At 41.8% G+C, this 19,107-nt stretch overlaps 2 protein-coding genes across 2 annotated transcripts in view; one reads left to right on the top strand and one right to left on the bottom strand.

Moving 5' to 3' along the window:
- The window catches only part of INTS12 (integrator complex subunit 12), a 33,460-nt gene extending 26,229 nt beyond the window's left edge, over positions 1 to 7,231 (bottom strand). Inside the window, exon 1 of the mRNA XM_039540198.1 lies at positions 7,097 to 7,231. The gene's annotated coding sequence lies outside the window, so the exon portion shown is untranslated. The remainder of the gene's footprint in view (positions 1 to 7,096) is intronic.
- GSTCD (glutathione S-transferase C-terminal domain containing) overlaps positions 7,203 to 19,107 on the top strand; it is a 123,895-nt gene continuing 111,990 nt past the window's right edge. Inside the window, exon 1 of the mRNA XM_039540197.1 lies at positions 7,203 to 7,302. The gene's annotated coding sequence lies outside the window, so the exon portion shown is untranslated. The remainder of the gene's footprint in view (positions 7,303 to 19,107) is intronic.

Raw genomic sequence — 19,107 nt, 5'->3', positions numbered from 1 at the left:
CATGTCTGTACTATTAAATCCTCCTCTGAAGCCTATAAACCTCCTGGCCTCACTCTAATTAATCTTGTATCATTATAAATTTTTTGTTTTTAAATTCATTTTTAATGTTTATTTTATTTTATTAAATTTATTTTATATTTTGTAAATATATTTAGAAGTCTTAATTATTATTATTATATTACTGTTCATATTTGTGTTTCTTCTTATATATCTCCTTTTATATATTATGTTCCATTCCTCTTGTGTCTCTTCTCATGTCTCTCTCTTCTCTCTCTCTCCATTTGCTTCTAACCTTTTTTCTCTTATTACTCACTGCACTCCTTTTTCCCTCTTATTGATTATCTTTACATTTTTGAATTTATTAAGACAACTTTATAATAGTATAGAACTGCACACTGTATTATATGACAGACATATACCACTTATAAATAATCAATCCCATTCTTTATTTATTCTTTTATTGCTTATTATTTTGACTACTGACTATTACTTTTTATCTTCTAGAGCTTTTCAATTAATAGTTTTCATTTAATTTAACAATCTAAATTAATAGTTTGAAATAATTATTAATAGTTCAATAAAGAAATGATGTGGATTAAAAAATTTTGTTTGTGTCAATCAAAACTCAATGTGTCATGTCAAAATAAAATTTGTTGTTTGTTTTTTTTCACTTCCCATATCTTTTTTTTTTGGTCTTTCTATTTAATTTTAATTTCATTTACTTTCAGCAATTTCTTTTCCTTTTTTAAATTTTTAAATTGCCCACCCTTTACTCTCCAACTTTTAAATACCTACTTATAATATAGCAAACTGCAAATACCCCCTGGCTAAATTGATATTTTATCTTTCTAAATATTTACAGTTTTACCTCTATTACATTTTTTTTTATTTTCTACAGAAGGGCTTTTTCTTCCCATATTCATTATCATCATTCATCATCCATCATCCATCATGCCTCATTCCACCCCAACCTCTGTATGGGCACTATCCCACTTCCACCCAGAGTTCCTGGTCCATACAGGTATCTCTAGGTTTGGTGCTCACGCTGCTTGTCTTTGTTATCTCCCTGAAGGTGGTGTCGTCCTTCTTGGCTGCTTGCTTCTGTTTCCGCTGTGGTGGGGGGTTCCACTTCCTGTGGGTCTGGATGTTGTCTGTAGTTGTTAGGTGTCCTGTATGTCCTTCATTCCCCACCTTCTCTTCTAATTTCTTCCTCTGCTGGGATAAAAAAAGGTTCTCCAAAGGAGTGGATGTTCATTAATTTTGAAATTCCTTTGCAATTAAATTAAAGTTGATTAAAATAATATTATTTTATTAATTATTATTTAAAAAAATAGATTTATATATTAATTAAATTTATAAAATAAAATAAAATATTAATCATTAAAAAAAATTTACTATAAAATTAGTCAATTTTCAAAAATTTTTAATTTTTATTGATTTCTGAACAAATATTACAATATTTTTTTCTATTATATTCATTTTTACATTTATATGACAACATTAAAACATATTATTATTTCTACTATAATTATTTGAAGTTATATTATTTAAGAATGTTAGTTTTATTTTATAAAAATAGAGTCAGTTATTAAATATATTCATAGATCAGAGGGTTTTTTTCAGTTCTGTAGAAGATAGAGCAGCGTCTGGTTCTGGCAATGAATAGTTAAGATGTTTAATGCATGAGGCTTTATTAGTGTTGGCATCCTTGGGTTTCTGTTCATGCAAGCAAATTTGTCGGTTTCCTCTTTGCAACTTGCTACTTCATGCAATTCTATTATTCACCAACAACTGTTGCAATCATAGCTCCTTATAAGTTCACCTAGTATTAGTTCTGTTTTGTTGTTACATAACTGCACTCAAAAACAAAACAATGTAAAACTTTAGATCATACAAGTCCACTCAGTCCTACTTCTTGTTCAGCCAATTGCTAAGAAAAATAAGTTTGTTTACATTTACAGGAGATAATACTGCCCTTGTCATGTTTACAATGTCACCTGAAAGTGAGAACAAACGTTTGCATGGCACTTTTGTAGCTGGCGTTGCAAGGTATTTACATGCCAGATATGCTAAACATTCATATGCCTCTTCATGCTTCAGAGGACATCTTCAGAGGACATTCCAGAGGACATCTTTCCATGACGATGATGCTTGTTAAAAAATTTGTGACTGAACTCCTTGGAGTAGAATTGTATGTCTCCTGTTCTGTTTTATCCGCATTCTGCCATATATTTCATGTTATACCAATCTGGATGATGACCCGGCACATATCCATTTTAAGAACACTGTCACAGCAGATTTGACAAAATGCAAAGAAGGTACCAATGTGACATTTCTAAAAATAGCTACAACACTCCACCAAAGGTTTAAGAATCTGAAGTGCCTTCCAAAATCTTAGAGGGAAAAGGTATGGAGTATGCTTTCAGAAGTCTTAAAAGATTAACACTTGGATGTGGGAACTACAGAACCCGAACCACTAAAAAAAGAAAATCAACCTTTTGCTGGTGGCATCTGACTCTTATGGTGAAAATGAACCATGCGGCGGTCTCCTCTGCTTTGGATCATTATTGAGCAGAACCTGTCATCAGCATGGATGCATGTATTCTGGAATGGTGGTTGAACCATGAAGAGACATATGACTCTTTAGCGCATCTGGCACATAAATATCTTGCGATGCTGGCTACAACAGTGCCATGCGAACACATGTTCTCACTTTCAGGTGACATTGTAAACATGACGTGGGCAGCATTATCTCCTGCAAATTGCAACCAAACTTGTTTGTCTAAGCGACTGGCCGAAGTAGGACTGAGTGGACTTGTAGGCTCTAAAGTTTTACATTGTTTTATTTTCGAATGCAGTTATTTTTTGTCCCTAATTCTACATTTGTAAGTTCAACTTTCATTATAAAGAAATTGCACTACAGTACAGTAACTCCTCACTTAAAGTCGTACCTGTTAACATTGTTTCATTATTACGTTGCTGATCAATTAGAGAACATGCTCGTTTAAAGTTGTGCAATGCTCCCTTATAACATTGTTTGGCAGCCGCCTGCTTTGTCCACTGCTTGCAGGAAGAGCAGCCCCTTGCAGCTAGCTGGTGGGGGCTTGGAACCTGGACAGACCGGAAGCCCCATCAGCTCCCTATTCCCCTAAGTTCCCTGTGCAGCAACTGCTCAGCAGGCTATCAATCCCCTCCCTCCATTTGTGCTGCCTTATAGAGTGTGAGGCTACATTAACGAGTTAAACCTTGAGGGCTCAGCCAATTGCTAGTTCATCATTTAGCAGTAAGGCATTCAGCTGTCCCTCCCCTCACTGCCATGTGCTGCTCCTGCCCTCTGCCTTGGAGCTGCTCCCTGGAGCCTCCATCTTGCTGTGTCGGGGGGAGAAGAGGGGTGACTGGGGGGCTGTCAGGGTGTCCCCCTCACCCCTGCTCCCCACTTACCCATCTTCCATAGAGCAGGGGGACACATGACGGGGCTCGACGGAGAGAGCTTCCTGGCAGCAGCTGCCATCTCAGCTTGCTGATCAACTTAAAAAGGCAGTGTACTTAAGAGTGGGGTCAACGTACTTAAAGGAGCAATGCACATCTCTCTCTCACACACAGGGTGTGTCTCTGTCTGCCATGCTGTCTCCCCTCCCTCCATTTGTGCTGCCTTATAGAGTGTGAGGCTACATTAACGAGTTAAACCTTGAGGGCTCAGCCAATTGCTAGTTCATCATTTAGCAGTAAGGCATTCCATGGGAAATATCCCACCCTCTGACTTCACCACCTCAACCAAGCTTCACAACCATCATCGCTGTGTACCAGTATTGTTTGTTTAAAACTTATACTGTGTGTGTGTGTGTGTGTGTATATATATATATATAGAGAGAGAGAGACTCTTTTGTCTGGTGAAAAATATTTCCCTGGAACTTAACCCCACCATTTACATTAATTCTTATGGGGAAATTGGATTAGCTTAACATCGTTTCGCTTAACGTCGCATTTTTCAGGAACATAACTACATCGTTAAGTGAGGCGTTACTTGTATTAGGTGAATTGAAATAAACTATTTTTGTTTTTTACAGTGCAAATATTTGTAATAAAAATAAATATAAAGTGAGCACTGTACGCTTGGTATTCTGTGTTGTAATTGAAATCAATATACTGGAAAATGTAGAAAACATCCAAAAATATTTAAATAAATGGTATTCCATTATTGTTTAACAGTGCGATTAATCACAGTTTTTTTTAATCGTTTGACAGCCCTAATAATTTTCCTTTGCAGAGTAAGTGCTGGTTTTTGTTTTATATTCAATTTTCCTTGTACTGCAGTGCAGTTCATTAGTCTGTAATTACCAGGACCATCCCACTGCCTTTTTATATGAAAGTTAAATTTGCTACTCTCCAGTCCTCACACAGAGGGAATTATGTTAATGAAACTGAATTTTTTGTTAGTAGCTCAGCCACGTAAGTTCCTTCAGAACTCTGATTTTCACCATTTGGTTCAGTGACTACTTGTTCTTTATCCATTTATTCCGGCACCTCCTCTTCTGAAACCTCAGTCCTAAAGAATACCTCCAGCTTTATTACATGAAAAGTAGGGATCTAGAGCATGTATCTCCAAAGGTTCCTTTGTGATTAAGAAAGAAGCAAAGTATCAGCTGAGCTTTTCTATAATTGCTCCCTTCTTCCCCGCTAGCCCAGGAAACCCAACAATTCTCTTGGAGGCTACCTGCTTCTAACAACTACATATTTTCATCTTTGTATTAGGTCATGCTAATTGCTGTTCAGATTCAGTTTTAGTTCCTATTTTCTAATTTTCTTGCCCTAGTTCACATGCCATTGTATTGGTCCATCTCTTTCACCAGTGGGCCCTGGAAAAGGAGAATGGTTAAGGAGTTGAGGTGATCCTGTAGTGTCCATCTTGGGGAGATTTTTCTGGAGAGGAGGGTATGTAGACAGACACGCTGAAGGGGAACCTGGATTGAGGACACACTTTGTTTCTGCATTCACATGACTTACTGATTGCTGCCTAAAAACTGCCTCACTTAGGGGAAAGGCCATAAAGATATTGGATACTGCCTGACTGCATGTTATAGTTTGTTGATTTAGGTCACTGGTTAATTGTTTCATGGTTTATATCTCAATTGTTTATCCTCCCCACCCATTCCTAATCAACGCATCACCTTGTGTAATAAACAATTTGCCTACTGAAGCTCACCAGGTTCTGGAGAACCCTTAGATATTGTCTTCATGAAGATTTTCAGGTGGAGGATCGAGCTTTGGTTAAAACTGAACTCGGGGACCAATCACAAGGCCACAATTTTAACCTCTGTAATATACCACCTTGGCTGTAAAGATTATTTACATTCATAGATTCCAAGGCCAGAAGGGACCATTGTGATTATCTAGCCTGACTTCCTGTATAGCACAGGCCATAGAACTTCCCCATAATTTCTAGACCATCTCTCTTAGAAAAACAGTCAATCTTGATTTAAAAATTTCTAGCGATGAAGACTCCACCATGGCCCTTGGTAAGTTGTTCCAATTGCTAAAAAATTACACCTTATTTCCTATTTAAATTTGTCTAGCTTTAATTTCTAGCCACTGGATCGTGTCATACCTTTCTTGCTACATTGAAGAGCCCACTATTAAATATTTGTTCACCAAGTACTCAGACTGCTGCAGTCAAATCACCCCTTAATTCTCTGTTAAAATAAACAGATTGAGAGCTCCTTAAGTCTCTGATTATACAGCATGTTTTCTAATTCTTTATTCATTCTTGTGGTTCTTCTCTGAACCCTTTCCAATGTATCAATATTGTTCTTGAACTGTGGACACCAGAAGTGAACAGAATATACCAGCAACAGTCATACCAGTGCCAAGTACAGCTTTATATTAGATTCCCTTTAAGAAGGGAGCAGTGATCTCAAGTCTACTAATTCCTTGTCTTGAGAATTTTTTAAATATACAAAATCAAAATATAAAGGTCAAAAAGTGATTATAGTCTTTCACCACTGCAAATTTTAAACCACAGGCTGACTATGCTACAAATGAAGATAAATTATGCTCAGATTACTTATTGTATTCTTAACTGAATATTTGTTGATCTAATCCCTCAACCTGCTGTCTGTCTGGTTTTAGATTGTGAGCTCCTGGGGGCAGGGATTATGCCTTCTTCTCTATATGGAAAGCACTTATCACATGATGGGGTACTACCACAAATAAAGAATAACTGTCCAGAGCCAAATCTTTCAGTTTTATTCCAATGTTAACCGTTTAACTAGTTTGCATTTAACTCAGGTGTGAATATACAGACTGCATCTTCAAAGGAAAATGTGTTTTAATCTTGAAAGAGATTTAAGTATTCAAGTGAAGTTCAAAAAACATACAATCAGAGTTGGAAAAGACTTATTAGGACCAATTCCCTGACAGAAACAAGTTCCTGCTAGCTGTTTATAACAGCAGCACCCAGGAGCACAGCTAATGAGAACCTTCCATTATCAGTTACTATAGTGACCTAAACTCAACACTACCTACAAAAATCAAGTATGTGCATCCGTGTGGCAGGACAAGGAAATTATTCGTTGTGTACAGCAAAAGACAAAAAACAAAACTGCACTGAAGATTAAAGCAAAATAAAGTGGCCATTCTCCTTCAAGGAAACTTCAGCATTACAAGGGGGCAAGGAAAGGGCCTCGTCACTAGGTCGATAATAAACCAATGGTTTGTACAGTGTTAAGTTTCCTAAAAGACTGAAACCAGCAAGCCAAAAGCGAGGGAGTTGCTCGGCCCAGGGACCAGCCCCCTGCACTGCAATAACACGACGCTGCCCCGCTGGTCCCACAGCCTGAGCCCGACTCCCAGCCGGGCCCGGAAGGAAGCCTCGGCTCTGGACCGGGGCAGCTCGGTGCAGCCGGGTGTATCCGCGGGCTCCGTCCCTGCCCGGGCTGTGCAGCGCCGAGCTCGGCCCGGCCGCTCGCGGGTTAGGCCCAGCGCGGGGCTCACGGACGGTATGGGGGGCGCAGCCTGTGCCCCGTCCCGTCCCCAGACCTGCCGCCGCCCTGGGCCCACCTCACCCGGCTCCTCCCAGGAGCCTCCGCCCGCTCCTTACCCCTCGCCGCTGGCCCGGCTCCGTCCCGCTCGCCGGTCCCCGGCGCCCGGCGAGTGACGCAGAGCGGAGCCCGGGCGGCGGGAAGGGCCGGTGGGAGGAGGCACCGCGGCGGCAGCGTGCGGAGGAAGAGGCGGAGCCAGCGAGGAAGCGGCTGAGCGGGCTGAGGCGGGGGAACGGGGAGTCTGCGGCCTGGGGCCGGGGCTGGGGTAAGCGGAGCCGAGCCGAGCCCTGAGCAGTGCGGGGCTGAGGATGTGGGGTGAAGCCTCCCCGGGACACGGGGAGGGGCAGGTGCCGTGGATATGGGGTGCATCCCTGGGGCACAGGGACCGTGGTGTGGGGCAGGTGCTGAGCATGTGGGGTGCACCCCTAGGGCATAGAGACCCTAGGGAGGGGCAGGTGCCGTGGATATGGGGTGCATCCCTGGGGCACAGGGACCGTGGTGTGGGGCAGGTGCCGTGGATATGGGTTGCACTCCCAGGGCATGGGGACCTCAGGGAGGGGCAGGAGCCATGGATATGGGGTGCATCCCTAGGGCACAGGGACCGTGGTGTGGGGCAGGTGCTGAGCATGTTGCATGAAGCCTCCCCGGGACACGAGGAGGGGCAGGTGTTGAGGATGTGGGGTGCAGCCCTGGGGCACAGGGATTGCAGTGTGGGGCAGATACTGAGGATGTGGGGTGAACCGCTGAGGCACAAGAACCTTTGTGAGGGACAGGTGTTGAGGATATGGGGTGAGTCCTCTGTTATGTGGGGGTGTCCATAGTCACTCATCACAGGGGCCTGGGGCATTCACCCTCAATTTTTCATTTACTTTCCCATGGGTTTTGCTGGCGTGGTCTTGGGGAACTGCCCCCCACCCCCCTGCACCTTCTGTATTACCAGCTATTTCCGTAGCTCCCACTGCCATGGATGCATGGCAGAGACCATGGTCCAGGTTGTGAATGTAACAGCCCTCAGGAGGGTCTGTCAGCAGGGTTTGAATCTTGACTGTTAAGTCCTGCAGCACAGATTTCTACTACATGAGCTAATAGAGACTCTCCATGACTTGGTAACACTAGTCAGTTGTTATCTTCTGGTAAAGGGACGAGGCAGAAGGCAGGAACCTAGTCCTTGCCAGTATGATACATGAATAGCTAAGAGATCCAGACATGTTCATAACTAGCTTTCACTGCAGAGCTATTAGCAATGAATAAACAGGGAAATCACCAAATGAACCAAATAAAAGGTTGACAATTAGTCCACTTAGTCTTACTTCTTGTTCAGCCAATTGCTAAGACAAACAAGTTTGTTTACATTTACTGGAGATAATGCTGCCCTCATCTTATTTACAATGCCACAGAAAGTGAGAACAGGCATTTGTATGCATTGCAAGGTATTTACATGCCAGATATGCAGTGATGAGCTGCCAAAATATTAACAGGTTCCCTCCTCCTCACTCCACGAGGGGGTCGTGCCGCCCCCCCGGACTCCTGCCCCATCCAACCCCCCACATTCCCTTGACACACACCCCTGGAACTCCTGCCCCATCCACCCCCCTTCCCTGTTCCCTGACTGCCCCCTGCAGCCCCATCCAACCCCTCCTCTCATTCCTGATGGCCCCCCGTGACCCCTCCCCCATCCAACCACCCCTTCTGTCTGTCCTCTGACTGCCCCTGGAACCCCTGCCAGCTCCCCACCACCCCATCCAACCCCTGCTCCTTCCTGACTGCCCCCCCCGGGACCCATGCCCCATTCAATCCCCCTGTTCCCTGCCCTCTGACCGCCCCAACCTCTATTGACACCCCCACAACCCCCCAAACTCCCCTGTCCTCTTCGAACACCCGCTCCCTGCCCCCTTACTGCGCTGCCTGGCGCTGCTCGGCAGGGGCCGGCGCCATAGGGCCCGGGCCCGGCTGGGGCCGCTTGGCCGGGATGGGGCCGGGTCCGCTGGGATGGGGCCGGGGCCTCTTGGCCGGGGCTGGTGCTGGTGCCATAGGGCCCAGGCCGGGCCGGAGCCGGTCGGCCGGGACGGGGCTGGGGCTGGTGCCATAGGGCCCGGGCCGGAGCCGGTCGGCCGGGCCGGGGCCAGCGCCATAGGGCCGGGGCCATAGGGCCCGGGCCAGGCTGGGGCCTCTTGGCTGGGACCGGCACCGCTCGGCCGGGACCGGGGCCAGCACTGGCGCTTTGGGGCCCGAGCTTGGCCAGGCTGGAGCCGCTCGACCGGGACCGGCGCCGCGGGGCCCGAGCTGGGCCGGATCCGGGCCGGAGCCACTCGTCCAGGACTGGACTGGGCCGCACCGTGCCTCTCTGGAGCCCTCCTCGCATCCCCCCGCCCCAGCTTACCTGCCTGCTGCCTGTGTTCGCGGGAAGCAGGGGAGAGGGAGGAGAAGGGAGGTGGAGAGTTCAGGGGAGGAGGGGGAAGTGAGCTGGGGCCGGGGGCGGGGTGGACAGCTGCCGGATCTTTTGTTAAATAAAGCCCTTTTAGAACCGGTTGTCCCGGAACAACCGGTTCTAAAATGGCTTCTAAATTTAACAACCAGTTCCTGCAAACTGGTAAGAACCGGCTCCAGCTCCCCACTGCAGATTTGCTAAAGATTCGTATGCCACTTCATGCTTTGGACACCATTCCAGAGGACATCCTTCCATGCCGATTATGCTGTTTAAAAAAATAACGTGTTAATTAAATTTATGACTGAACTCCTTGGGTGAGAATTGTATGTCCCCTGCTCTGTTTTACCCACATTCTGCCATATGTTTAGTGTTAAGAACACTCACTGCAGATTTGACAAAATGCAAAGAAGGTACCAATGTGACATTTCTAAAAATAGCTACAGCACTTTGAAGTGCCTTCCAAAATCTGAGAGGGATGAGGTGTGGCGCATGCTTTCAGAAGTCTTAAAAGAGCAACACTCGGATGTGGAAACTACAGAACCTGAACCACCAAAAAAAGAAACTTAACCTTCTGCTGGTGGCATCTGACTCAGAAACTGAACATGCATCAGTCCGCACTGCTTTGGATTGTTATCGAGCAGAACCCGTCATCAGCATGGACGCATGTCCTCTGGGAATGGTGGTTGAAGCATGAAGGGACATATGAATCTTTAGCACATCTGGCACGTAAATATCTTGCAACACCAGGTACAACAGTGCCATGAGAACTCTTGTTCTCACTTTCAGGTGACATTGTAAACAAGAGGTGGGCAGCATTATCTCCTGCAAATGTAAACAAACTTGTTTGAGCGATTGGCTGAACAACAGTAGGACTGAGTGGACTTGCAGGCTCTAAAATGTTACATTATTTTATTTTTGAATGCAGTTTTTTTGTTCATAATTTTAAATTTGTAAGTTCCACTTTCATAATAAAGAGATTGCACTACTCTATGTAGAAAACATCCAAAAATATTTAAATAAATGGTATTCTATTATTGTTTAACAGTGCGATTAATCACGATTAATTTTTTTAATCACTTGACAACCCTAGTAATGATCAGTTTCACTTTCTTTCAGTTACTGTTTACTTTTGGTTCTCATGCACTACTAAGAACACTCAAAATGGGTTGCAAACACTAAGGGCAGGTCTACACTAAGGGCGGGGGTCAAACTAGGGTACGCAAGTTCAGCTATGTGAATAGTGTAGCTGAATTCGAAGTACCCTAGTTCGAACTACTCACCCATCCAGATGCCGCGGAATCGAAGTCCGCGGCTCCAAGGTCGACTCCGCCACCGCCTTTTGCAGTGGTGGAGTACCGGAGTCGACCGAGGCGCTTCCGGAGTTCGAACTATCGCGTCCAGATTAGACGCGATAGTTTGAACTCCGAGAAGTCGAACTCACCGCGTCGACCCGGCTGGTAAGTGTAGACTAGCCCTAAGAGATTTGTTCAAAATATTTTTTTCCACTTTTTCTTAAAGACATGTTCATAGACATATTTCTCATGGTCATATTTTTTTCAGAAGAGTCCTGAATTTGGGACAAAACTTGAACTGACAATATCTGTTAAAACCTTTTTTATGTTTAATTATTCATTAATAAATGCGATAGGCTGGACTGCAAAACCCACTAGTCCCGTCCCTATGTCACCTATTGACACTTAATAAAAATACTTTGCTTGTTTACTGGAACAAGAGCCAAGTATAACTGTATATAATGTATTGAACAGTAATTACAGGCATGAGTGAGAGCCCATCGTGTCTGGAACAGTTTAATAATGACTCTGCCATCTCTGTCTTACACACTTTCAAACTTCTTGTGCTAGAGGAAATGTAAAAAGTCTCATGTTAAATAACGACCAAACCAATCTGGAAGAAAAAGATGATCAGCAAAAAATTCCTTCCTCCTCTTAGTTCTCTTCACATTACTCCATTCTGATTTTCAAAGGAATGACAACTATTTGAAAGTGCATATCTAATCCCTGTAATTATTTCCTGTCCAATTTTGCTTAAATTTATTATTGCTCAACTCTGCTAAGAGTTAGTGTAACCTTGGAAAATTAACTGTTGCTGCAGTGAGCATCAGCAGTACCTGTACATGGTTGAACAGCAAGTATAGACCAGGATAAACAACAGAACAATGATTTTCTTTTCTGAAATGATGCTGAACATGGTTTGATCTGGTCTACACATGTACTTTTACTGTGTTCAGCTGAAGCCGTTGTCAGCAATATGGTAACTTTTCTGGTGTAGGCTTATGTGAACTACTACATTTTTAACCATATTTAATGTGTCTTTGTATAGTATTCATGTACAGTTGTCATTTTTTAAAATAAGATGAAGTCAGTATCATTAACTATAGAAACTGCAATATTAAAGAGAGAGTGGGAAAGCTCCTATTTGAGAGAACAGTTAACTGGGAATAAAAAACAGGTGCTTTTGAACATAGCAGGTGGGTTTGCATTGATCACCACCATCTGTCTGAGGCTGAATAAGAAATTTGCTAGATAAATGTTTGAGGTAATGAATTATCTGTTTCATGACTAAAAGGTTTTTGATGGCTACGAGAGTGAGAGCAAGAGAAACCTGCTGGATTAATCTAAGCCTTCAGACTTCAAAGATGAATGGAAAATATAACTGAGAGACCAAGCTGAGCATATAATTGTGCAGTTGGTACAGTTGACTGTGGAAGTTAGAGGTCAGAAAATATACTGCCCAATTCTTTGCAAACTCGTTTGTGTAAGCAAGGGAGGAAGGTTTTCCTAGAACTCCTCTCTGAAACTGGAATTGTGATAGATTACCTGCTCATAGAAGTTGGAGGTTTTTTAAAGATGACCTTCAAAGGATTTTTTCAACAATCGTCTTCTTGCCTTTTTTGCTGCTTTTATAATATATAAAGAAGGCCTGAAAAGTTTGTTGTTTTGAAGGTTTTTTCCCCTAATTTTTTTGTTTTATAAATATCAGGAATGTCTAATGCGGTCTTCTCTGGTTATGCTGGAGGACCCTCTGGGAGGTCTCAGGGATGTTTATTGAGACTTCTAATACCTTAATTGAAAGGGCAAGGAGGTTGAATCTTTAACAGTGCTCACTTTATTTGGGATTTTAGTAACTGAAATTACATATTTGTAAACATTAAAAACAAAAAGTTTTAAACACTGACTAAAAATCTCTTCCCCTCTCAATTGCCCAGAGTTCTCTTGGCTCTTGTGATGTCACTATTTCGGTAGTTTTCCAGTTTTCCAGTTATCACAGTGTCTTCCAGCCTTGAATGTTTTATATGTAAAACAAGAAGAATTAAATTAAATTAACTTAAATTAAACAACTCCCAACCCCCACTTTTACCACCTTTACATATCATAAACAAAAAGAAAGGGCATGAGCACAAATTTCTCTCTTCTTCTCCATTTACTACAGATTATCTTTAAATCTTGTGTGTAGGTTTCTGATGCTCTGTTACTAGAGGCTCTATATAAAGAGCCAAGAAAAAGCCAGAAACAACCCAAACTCTCTGTGGGTGACCTATTATATCTCTTTAGAGGTTTATTCTTTTTCTCTGACAAATTGTTTTGATTTAACCATGTTTGAACTATATTCTGAAAATTAATTCTGTATTAAGATATTAAGGACTGGAGTAATTTTTATGGAACAATGTTTTTTCTCTACTGGGAAGACATAGTCTAAAGCATAGATATGAAACGGACAGTGATAATTTGCCTAAAAAGATATGAGGTTTTTTTCCCTCTGTCAAACACTCTGGAGAATTTAAGATTTAATTTAAAAACATTTTCTTAGCCACTCTGGTTGCAAAAATAACTTTCCAAATATGAACCAATATAGTCTTGTCTACTCTGCAAAGAACTCTGAAACTTTCCAAAAAAGCTCTGAGAAATGTTGTGTCACTGTTCAACTCAACATAATGTTCTCTCAGAACCCTAATGATGACACATTAATATAAACATTGTTAATTAGTTCACTGCTGATTATTTTAAGGGAAACATCCAGTTATTGTGCTTTGTTCATTCCGAACATTCAGTAGGAATAGACGAAGAGATGGCTACCGTCACCCCAGTAGTGTTTTTTAAAGTCTCCTATTGTAAGCAGTTAAGCCCTGTAATAGGTTAGTCCTTCCTCTGCCTGACTCTCAGCACCTGAGTCTACACTCAGTCTAAGCTTCTGTCTGTCTGCAGCCAGCAATTGCTTATTATCATCTTTTCTAGTGCAGTCTCTGATAGCTGTTTCCTACTCCGTAGTACACTGAGAATCTACAAGAGAGCAGCTGGGGAAAAAGCAATAGGCAAAGCAGGCTCTGTTAAGGAGATTGTAGTATGGGAGAAGAGGATACATTGTAATAAATCTCCTTTTAATGCAGGCCCAGGGAAGTGGGGAGAAAAAGATCTGGATGATAGATGGTAAGGCGAGGTGTGAAATTCAAAGGGTGGGGGAATTATTATTATTAACTGCTGGCAGGGTACTCAGCACTGTATGCATGATAATATTGCAATTCTAACGGAGTTTACATCCTACAAGACAGACCCAAGTAAGATAAGGGTGAACCAGAAGAGGTGTTCATTGTTTAATATAATTTTATTCGTTTTGTTGTGTAGTTTGGGGGAGAGGGGTGCAGACTACAGGCCAGCATGATTAAAATGGCATAAATGTGAAGTATTGACACCAGCAGAGTTACTTTGCACTAGTGTAACTACAATCAGACTCTCACCATAGGAGTTCAAGCTGCTTCAAAATAATTCAAGAAACCTGACATTTTTGGGGTGTCCATTGTGGACAGAGAACAGTATATTGTCCTAAGTGGACCTAATTAAGAATGTAATTTGTTTCACTCCATAGAATGAGTTTAATACTGCTGTTCTATCTTAACTATCTCATAAACTGAATTCAAGAAAACAAAGGAGAGAGATCACTTAGGCTGTGCTTTCACTAGCAATTTTTAAAAAATTTCCCCATCATTACCCCTTTTGCAGCTTCACCTTTGTTTCAATAGTGGGCATGCTAGTTATAGACTGGCTGCTTGTGTGTTAACCACTGTGTCATTGAAACTTTTTCAGGGAAGGTCTAAACCATATAGCAATTAAAATAGTGGTGGCCGATCTGTACTAGAGTCTTTATGAATTCAGGGGGGTTTTTTGTGTGTAGTTACATGGATATGGCTGTACCAGTGTGTGACGGGGCAGGGCAGCCCCGCACTGGTACAGCAGGGGTTAACCCTTCTCTACTAGCAGAGGAAGCCACGCCCAGGAAGTTCTGCTGGGCATGCTCCAACTGGCAGACCAGTATAAAAGCCTGCAGGTCTGCTCAGTCTGGGCTGACCACCGGGGGAGAAGGACGCAGACCGTCAGCTCCTGCGGGAGGAGAGCCAGGGAGCCTGGACCGGGACGTCAGCCGGGCAGAGGCCATACCGGAGACCCGGAGAGGGGCGCCGGCGGAGGGGACCTACGGGGAACCGCTCCCACAACGCCAACGTCCGACTAGGCGGGGTAGGAAGTGACCCAGGGGACTTTAGAAACTGACAGCCTTAAAGCGCCTGGCAGAAGCGCGCGCATATGCATGATAATATTGCAATTCTAACGGAGTTTACATCCTACAAGACAGACCCAAGTAAGATAAGGGTGAACCAGAAGAGGTGTTCATTGTTTAATATAATTTTATTCGTTTTGTTGTGTAGTTTGGGGGAGAGGGGTGCAGACTACAGGCCAGCATGATTAAAATGGCATAAATGTGAAGTATTGACACCAGCAGAGTTACTTTGCACTAGTGTAACTACAATCAGACTCTCACCGTAGGAGTTCAAGCTGCTTCAAAATAATTCAAGAAACCTGACATTTTTGGGGTGTCCATTGTGGACAGAGAACAGTATATTGTCCTAAGTGGACCTAATTAAGAATGTAATTTGTTTCACTCCATAGAATGAATTTAATACTGCTGTTCTATCTTAACTATCTCATAAACTGAATTCAAGAAAACAAAGGAGAGAGATCACTTAGGCTGTGCTTTCACTAGCAATTTTTTAAAAATTTCCCCATCATTACCCCTTTTGCAGCTTCACCTTTGTTTCAATAGTGGGCATGCTAGTTATAGACTGGCTGCTTGTGTGTTAACCACTGTGTCATTGAAACTTTTTCAGGGAAGGTCTAAACCATATAGCAATTAAAATAGTGGTGGCTGATCTGTACTAGAGTCTTTATGAACTCAGGGGGGTTTTTTGTGTGTAGTTACATGGATATGGCTGTACCAGTGGAAAAACCTAGTGCAGGTGTTCCATACTGGTATAAAAGTGACTTGAACCAGTGCAGCTTCCTGGGGATAACTACACCAGTACAAACCCTCCCCAGCATAGACATGGCCTTCTTTTGTCACCATTAATACCATCAGTGGTGCTACAACAGTGGAATTTAAGAAAGGTGGTAGATTCCGAAAACAAAAAAAGAGAAATGAAGAATTAAGATTTATAGGGTGAAATCCTGGACCCGTTGGAGTCAATGAGGGTTTTGTCATTAACTTCTTTAGGGCCAGGATTTCACTCATATACTCCAGAAGGGACTATTGTGATAATTGAGTTTGACTTCTTGCAAGTTTAAAGATGGTGTATATTTCACCAGGGCTGTCAAAGCGTCTTTGAAATTTGAACTTGAACTCTCTGGCATTGAAAACAAAATCTGCCACTAGGCCACCAAGTCAAGATGGACAGAGGAGTAGAGAAGCAGCTGGATGATGGAAGTAGTGGTTTCCTAAATGAGTGAAGCTCATCATGACATTTTTGGGAGGTCCACTATTGACAGAGAACAGTATATTGTCCTGGATGGACCCTACTTTGTTCAACTCCATAGAATGAGTTTTAATTCCTCTGATCTAAATTAACTATCTCAGAAGCTGAAAAGAGAGTGGTTTCTCCCAAAATCACTATAAACCTCAAGTACTTCTAATCTGAGGGAGAAAGTGATTTTGGTGGGGAAAAGACCCTAAGTTGCAAACATGCATGTGAGTTAATTACAAGCCTTAAATGTTTGTAAGATTAGTCCCTTAGTTACCTGCTCCAGAACTCAGACCTGTGTTACAATATTATAAAGCAGCAGCACTCGTAAAATAATTTATTTTTCATCAGTTCATAATTTACACGTAGTTTACTTTGGATTGAAACTACCTAAATGCAATGATTGATGATCATCAGCAAAGTTGTTTCAGCCATTTTTTGTGTACATAAGTTCTAAATTCCAATGGCTGCCTCTGTTGAAAGCTGTTAATCGTAATATTTACTAATGCTTATGCTTTCAGTTTTTTTTTCCTCCAGGGGAAGGGAATTAACTTCTCTAACAACTGTCACATGAAGGTGTAAAAACTGTTAAATGTAAATGTACTCTTTGAAGACTTACATAAAGGCATTTTATATGAATGGCACATATCCTAAATATGTATGACACTCAAAGGTCTCTTGCTGCACTGGATAATTATGGCTTTAAAAAAAATTAGTTAGGATAGCTAGTGGAAAATCCATGGTTTATGTTTTTAAGATCTTTCTTTTACGAGACTTGTAGAGACTTCAAATGATCATTTACCAACAAAAAACCCAACCCAGTTTCTATTGCTACTTGATTGTGGAAACAGCTTTCCTTATGTTTCAGAAAACTCTGCGCAAGCAATAGCAGCAGCATGGGTGGGCATTACTTCTCCATTGAGTAGCTGCTTTCAAAACCTTGTTAGAAATCAACTAAGGAATTGCTTTCACTGCAGAGTTAACTTGGTTGATTGGTGACCGAGCCTGAGCAGCCAGACTGCACAGCAATACTCTTTACAGTATCCTCCCTAGTGCTGCACTGTGTGTGTGATCAATCACTTAAAAAAAAATACCATAATATAACCATTGCAGTAATTTGGATCTTTACTTTAGTCTCTAAGATGGACTAGACAATTTTTCATACCTAAGTCCTAGAACAACAGTTTTGGCCCAGTTATAGTGATGTTATTAAATAGATATTTTTAAAAAAGAATAATATTGGTCCAGAGTCATTTGCTTTCTATACAAAACATTCATAATGGCAGTTTTTTGTACTGTTAAGATACCCTTTCTCCGGTGGTGGTATTTGCTTCTACAATGATTGCTCCAAAAGGATGCCATCTAGTGTCTAAAGATTGCAATATGAATTGCAATTTATAAGGCAGTAGATGGGAATTTTATTAGATGGTGGTGCAGAACAATTATTGCATCATAATTCTTAAACTGCCTGCGAATAGTGTAAGATTGATAGAGGAAACTGTGACTCTTGAATGAAGTATTAAGGAAATTGAATTGATTTTTTTTTCATATGATGACAAGAATATTAATGTGAGCCATGAGTATTATTTTAATTAAGTCAAACTTCTCTTTAAATGAATTGTGTGTGCTTGAGATGCACACATATAGGATTCGTGAGGTGCATTCAGCTTGTCTGTTTTTTGCTTGCTCTTGCCTTCAGTGAATGACCCTACAGAAGTTGGATTTCATTTGTAGTATAGAAACTAATGCCGTCTTCTGGTTACATGAATATGTTGTATTGGCCTTATAGTGATCTCAGAAACACAAATCTGCCTCATAAAATCAACTGCTATAGTCACGCACACATGAGCAATACCAGATTTTTAAAAAATGCATGATAATATTAGGAGAGATCTGACTGCTATATATTTATTAACTTTTAGAGTGCCTGTTCCCATAATTACTAAGTGCTTGCTTACACATTTTTAAGAATACCAAATAGTAAATTGCATAAAACCATTCAGAAGCTCAAGGTTGATTGAGTTAAATCAGTTTGATCAAAGTGATTTAAATTATCGTTTTAATTGGGATTTAAATCAGTGGGCAGGACACCTTGATTTTAATTTTAAGGTTGTTTTTAATTTGTACTTTGTAGTTATTTTCCTAAAGAAACATTGATTCTCATTGATTGGTAATCATTAAGGCATGTTGATTTGCAACTAGACATAACCTTTACACTAAATTTGATACTTCTTTTTGCTAACGAGGAGGATGCTTGATGGCACAGATTTTTAAGTATTTAATGAATTAAAGTACTTGTTTTTGGCCACCATGCCCTTCAGATTTTTAGAACGACACCTCTACCCCGATATAATGTGACCCTATATAACATGAATTCGGATATAACGCGGTAAAGCAGCACTCCGGGGGCGTGGGACTACGCACTCTGGCGGATCAAAGCAAGTTTGATATAACGTGGTTTCACCTATAACATGGTAAGATTTTTTTGGCTCCCGAGGACAGCGTTATATTGGGGTAGAGGTGTAATAGGTTCATCCTCTCTCATATTATTTTTAAAAGCAGCAAAGAATCCTGTGGCACCTTATAGACTAACAGACGTTTTGCAGCATGAGCTTTCGTGGGTGAATACCCACAAACTTAGGCCTTAATAGGTTGTTGTAATTTAAGTACAGGTTGTTATAATTTGCATATGCGGATGACCTTGCCCTGGCAACTCAAGCAGCCACCTTCAGTGACATAAAGTCCACCTTGAACAGGAACCTAAACACAATAGAGGAGTATTTCCGGAAATGGAGGCTCAAACCAAATCCTCACTAAACAACAGTCACTGCATTCCATCT

The sequence above is a fragment of the Mauremys reevesii genome, linkage group 5 (genome assembly GCF_016161935.1).
Source record: "Mauremys reevesii isolate NIE-2019 linkage group 5, ASM1616193v1, whole genome shotgun sequence".
In the NCBI taxonomy this organism is placed as follows: Eukaryota; Metazoa; Chordata; order Testudines; family Geoemydidae; genus Mauremys; species Mauremys reevesii.
The sequence above is the reverse complement of the archived record's forward strand: the minus strand, read 5'-3'. Positions and strand labels throughout refer to the sequence as shown.